This window comes from Arvicanthis niloticus, assembly GCF_011762505.2.
Source record: "Arvicanthis niloticus isolate mArvNil1 chromosome Y unlocalized genomic scaffold, mArvNil1.pat.X SUPER_Y_unloc_7, whole genome shotgun sequence".
NCBI lineage: Eukaryota > Metazoa > Chordata > Mammalia > Rodentia > Muridae > Arvicanthis > Arvicanthis niloticus.
In genome coordinates this window covers 13,302-19,381 of record NW_023045024.1, presented here as the reverse complement: position 1 = coordinate 19,381, position 6,080 = coordinate 13,302, and the positions used below count along the sequence as shown (strand labels likewise).

Below are 6,080 nucleotides of genomic sequence, written 5' to 3'. Positions count from 1 at the left end.
TCTATCTCTCCTCATAAAGAACGCCAGAGGCGTTTCTCTTTTCCCAAGAAAGGCCCTAGACTTTTCAATTCTACCAAAAGGGTATTGAAATCTGTCCCATTTCCTAAAGGGGATATCCAAACTTCCCTTTCAGAACTTGATGTCTTAAAACGTATCTCTTCTGCTGAACGTAGCCTCACATCTTTCAAGTATGCCAAAAAAGACTCAAGTCCCACTTCCAGTTCCCCTCCTAAAGAAGGTGTCATTCCTTCTCCCTCTCCAGGAGGTTGCTCCAGACATTCTAATATGGGAGAAACAAGATCAAGACATGCCTCTTTAGACCAAACAGGATTGAAATCTGTGCCATCAGAAGATGAGGGCTGGGAACTCTGCCATTCTTCCAAAATGGGGTTAAGAGGTTGCAATTCTGACAAAAGGGGTGCAAAGCTTGAAACTGAGACCAACAGAAACGTCACCATTTCAGATTCTGCGAAAGGAGCCTGTGGATCCTCACCATCTCCTGAGGAGGGCCTCAGAAGTCCCCCACCTCCCCAAGGCATTCACAGACAGTCCAAGTCTACTAAAACCACATCAAAAGAGGCCCCTTCTGACCAAAGGGACACTCAAGCTTCCAATTCTGAACATGAGAGTTGCAAACCATCTTCTTTGTCAGAAAGAGAGCTCAGATATTCTTTATCTTCCAAAAAAGATAAGAAACCTAAAGCTACTCCCCAAGAGGGCATAGCATCCTCCATCTCTACTGAAGAGTGCACACAAACCACTAACTCTCATGAAGAGAGCCTCAGGCATTCCACCTCTCCTCATGAGATTCCCAGACACACTACTTTTACCAGGAGAAGAGAGAGGAATGCCTCTGAAACCCATGGAGCCCTGAAAAGGTCTCCTGCAGACCTAGAAGGCATTGAGTCATCTCAAGATGGAGACAGTCCCCATGGGGGTTTCAAACACTCATCATCACCCCAAGAGGATACCAGCCACCCTGTTTCTACTAAGGAGAGCTCAAAACATGCTCCTATTGTCCAATAAGGAGAGAAACCTTCCATTAGTTCCAAACGGGAGCACACAGCTTTGGTTCCTATCTTATGGGGATTCATCCCTCCACCAGTTCCAAAAGGGAGTACAACATCACTCCCTGTTAGACAAAGAAATTACAGTCATATCATATGTCAACCAGAGGACCTGGTACCTTCCCTCTCCTACCAAGGGAGAGACCCAGCACTCCAATATGAATCTGGATACCCCCTTTATAACCCTTCTGACCTTGGGGGCCACAGATACACACATTTTGTTCGAAGCAATCTCAAAAGGATCCCACTTCAAAGTAGGAGATATACTGGTTATATCTTCTCCTCTAAAGGAGCTATCAGTCCTTCTCAAACTGACCAATATGGATTAAGACTTTCTAGTTCTTACCAAAGGGACATTGGATATGTCCCCCCTGTTTCAGGCAGTCTCAGAATGTTTCAGGCTGAAAGAGATAGACTCTCAAATGCCCCATCTAAGACACTGGGTCTTAGAGAAGCTTTTTATGACAGAAAAGTATTCAGAAATGTGTCTTATAATCAACAGTGGGTCAGACCTTCAAGTTCTGCCCTAGGAAGCTTCCGAATTTCCTCTTCTTCCCAAGGAGGTATCAGAGCTTCCCAGCCTGCCAAATGGAAGCTCTAAGGCAGCCCATCTCAAGAGGGTGGCCTGGGCCCTACTCTCATTTACCATGGCTTTTTCAATTCTTTTTTTAATCTAAAAGTCACCCTTATATTTTCCCACTCTGTGCCCCATATAAACAGCAGGAGTTTAATACTTTTTCTTCTCATCCACCATCTATCAAACTTACAACTTCTATTTCTAGCTGCCTCAGATACACATTGAAGCATCAGGTAAGTTCTTCTGACTAAAAGAATGCTAAGTATTCCCCCTTCTGATTAAGAGTAGCTCACAATTTGTAGTCAAAATGGCATGCTATAAAATGTGCTCTTCATGGAGAATAACATGTGCTTCTTCTGACCACTGTATATCTAGGCCTACTTGAACTGACCTAGTTGGTGAAAAAAACAACTCCCTCTATTAAAGTTGCACTGAGTGCATCTTATTCTGATCTGATGACCTAATGACCTCCATCCAAATAACAGGACATGGATGTCTGAGGTCCTGATGCCTAAGAGTAGCCTGCAAAGTCATAAACCCAGGAGAATATATATATTTAAATATATTTTTATATATTTATATATTATATATAATTATATATTTGTATATATACATCTGTATGTATATATATATATATATATATATATATATATATATATATATATATATATATATATATGAAATAACAAACCATGCCATGTTCAAAAATAGGCAACTGAGTTATCAGGAGACCTAGCTAAGTACTGCCTCTTAGCGTGTTGGAGATTGATTACACTGCTCCCTGGCTGGCCTGCATGATAGGAATGTTCTTGGTTCCCATGAAGACTAGATAAGGAAATTTTCAGGCCTTCTCTACTCTCCAACTTGACTCTTGATCTTCCTCTGACACAAGAGTCTTTGCAATTTCTGTTTTCCCCTACATGGTATGAGACTTTTGCCTCTAAAGATTGGTATCCTTAATAGTTTTGGGATATGTCAACATTCTCATTCTGTCCATGGGTCCTTCAAATTGTGTTTCTGACACAAAAGCAGGAAAACACACACTTCCACAAATCTCTGAATTGGAGCTCAAATCATTCTCAAGGTTCTCAAGGGGTCCTCAGGCATACTCTGTCTTAACAAGGAGGCTAAATGCACTCCAGTCATTCTCAAGTAGGCATCAGACCTACAGCTTAAGAACTACTGATCTTCCAAATTTCTGTATGGATCAAGGGGACTTTTGACCTGTCCATTGTGAACCAGGGATACTCAGATCTTCCCCAATAGCCTAAGTGACCTTCATCTTAACTGTATAGGACCAATGTGCTTCACAACTTTCAGCAGTAACTCAAGGGTGGTTCAGATATACCCTCTCAACATCAAATGTGTAACAAATTCCCCAGTGTTCAAGGGAGCATTAACATACAATTCCTTTGAGAACCTGAAACCTCAAACATTCATTAATTGCTCAAATTGACCTCAGAGTTACCACTTCAGAACTAAGGTGTCCCATAAGTCCTCAATGACTTGAAGAGGTCCTAAGACCTATGACATAATAAGCAAAGGACTTCAGACCTCAACAAGAAGGCCACAGATACAGCCCTTTTATGATCAGCATACAATAGAATTGATGAAGTCACAATGGGGCCTCAGATGGACCCTTCTAGAACAAGGACAATTTATGTCTCCAGCTAATAACTCCATCAAGTCATGCCCCCTCAGAAGTAAACAAACCCATGATGACAAGGAGCCTGATACCCAGTTGGAATATCTTCTGAAGAGGGCCTTAGCCTTATTTCCTCTAACCATAGTAGCCCCTGACATTAGGGTATGCCAACGGGGTCAGCTGACCTTGAATAAATATATTTTATTCTTCCTCTGTCTGCACTGGAGATGTCTGAGACATGCCCCTTTGATGAAGCAAGCTACAGAACTGACTTTGTCACTGAGGAGTGTATCTCAAACATTCAGGCTCACCTGTAGTGTGACCTACAAGGATCCTTGTGACCAAGAATGCACAGGAGCTTCTCTCTTTGTTCAGGGCTGACTCAGGTTTACCACTCAACTAAGAGAGACCAGAAATTCTCCCTCAGATTTCATTGGTTATGAAATACACCTTAGACCACCAAAAACAAAACAAAACAAAACAAAACAAAACAAAAAAAACCAGACAACCCTGGATTCAAGTTCCATGGCCACTGAATCAAAAGCTCAGCCTGGATCCAAGGCCATTTATATATAGGAAACACACCCAGATACTTTGGCCCAACTTTTCAGAAGAAACCTCAGATCGATGTTAAGTCAACAATGGAGTCCTCAGAGACAAGAATTTTCTAGAGTTATCTGAAGTCGTGGAAGCTTGGATTTCCTGGACCAACCTCCTCTACAGAAGGTAAACAGGGATATTCCCCTACTGTCCAACAGGGTCGAGGGCCTTTCTCCTTTTCAAAATGGTGGTATTTTTCTTCCTCTGATGATTGGGGCCTTCAAAGTCAGCCCTTTGACTCAATAGGCTCTCATAACAATCCCTACTGCTCAAGGGCCTGTGGTATATTTTACCTCTGACCAAGGTGCATTGCTCCCTTTGGTCAAAGTTCACAGAAATCAAGAGGAGAAAGCAAATCCTGGAACCTTATGCTACTTCCTTGAGTAAAGTCACATGACCTGTTGTGAAATCATCTGTCTAGCATAGTTCTGGTTGGTTGGATATAATTCTTAGGAGGCAATCATGCTGAGGTGTGATCACATACCCATGGTGATCATGAATCATGGTAACTCTATTTGGTCTCCTGCTGCTTCAGCTAAAGGTATGGATATTCTAGACTGAAGAACAGTTCGAAGGTGAGGCAATGCTAAGGCCTCATCAGCTAAGGTAAGCAATTTAATTTTTCCATAAAATATTATGGAATTTTTTATACTCAGATCATCTCTCCCATCACAAGGACATCCAGGACCTCCTTTCTTCCCAGGGGTATGCACTCTTTCTACCTTTGATTAAAGAAGCATCATATTTTCCCACTGAAGCAAAGGGAGCCTCAGATCATTCCAGTTTGTCAGAAGTCTTAAACATTCATTTAGTTTGAGGAATCCCATACAACTTCCTGAACATCTCTGTGAGTTTTCATGTCAGTGACTTCTCTGCAGGATCTGTAATCAGAAGAATTTGTGTTAAGTCCATTTCAAATTGGAGGGTGTCTAGATCTCCCTTATTCCAAGAAGATAGAAAGTTTGCTTTTTCCTTGACAGTGTATGTCAAAGATTCTTCATTGCATCATTACTGAACCTACAAAACTGAGCTGAAAGGGAAATCTGGGAAACAATAAGAAAAATATCTGAGGCTCAGTCTACAGTATCAGGAAGCTGTGAACTATGGTTTCACAAACTTCTCGTTCAGCTCAAGGAAAACTGTAGTTTCAGTAATGATGCAATGAAGAATCTTTGACATGCATACTTTGTCAATGAAGAAGCATACATTCTATCTTCTTGGAATAAGGGAGTTCTAGACACCCTTAAATTTGAAAGGGACTTGATACACATTCTTCTGCTTACAGAGCTTACAGAGAAGCCACCGACATGAAAACTCACAGAGATGTTCAGAAGTTGTATGGGATTCCTCAACCTAATTAAACGAATGTTTAAGCCTCCTTTGGACAAACTGGAATGATCTGAGGCTCCCTTTGCTTCAGTAGGAAAATATGATGCCCCCTTAATCAAAGGTAGAAGGAGTGAGTACCCGAGGGAAGAAAGGAGGTCCTGATATCCTTGTGACAGGAGCGATGATCAGAATATAAAAATTCCCATAATATTTTGACCAAGCATCCCCTGACAATGGTTTCCTCAGAGAATCCACTTCTAGTCATAGAATTCTCAGTGCTATTTCTCTAGGAGGTCTTAATGTTTCCCTTCTGATCTGGATGACAAGTCATCCCCAAGTGACTGAAGGGATGGCAGATCACTCTGAATGGACATCCTGGGACATAAAATGATATCCTTGAACCTGACAGTAAAAATCTGAGCCCAGATCTAACTTCTATCTTTAAGATTGACACTTGAAATGGAGCAGGTCCATCTTTGCTGCCCCTGCCTGTGCTGCTGTTGAACACCTTGTGGAGAACTTGGAGCCAGAGATTACCAACCAATTTGTAAGAAAAAAATTTCTCTGTTTCCTGGGAAGCACGCCTCAGAGTCCCAGAACACATGGGTATTCTGGACTGTGAGGACATTTGCACTTGATAAGGTATTTTCTGCACCTTCTTTCAATTCCCATGGTAACCTATTGCCTGAGTGATTATGTGACCTTTCTGCTCTTCCCTATCCTCCCAACATATTTTCTATCTCAAAGTGAGACCCATGACCTTTTCACAAAAGATCAATGTACTTTTTATAACTAACTGATCAGGCATAGTTCCAAAGGTGACTATTTCTGTAAACAAGGGACCCTAGTCCACTCTGATTTG

At 41.6% G+C, this 6,080-nt stretch overlaps 1 pseudogene; it reads left to right on the top strand.

Moving 5' to 3' along the window:
* The first annotated feature begins 300 nt into the window (after window positions 1–300).
* LOC117701394 (uncharacterized) lies at window positions 301–2,970 on the top strand (annotated as a pseudogene).
* Window positions 2,971–6,080: the final 3,110 nt, after the last annotated feature.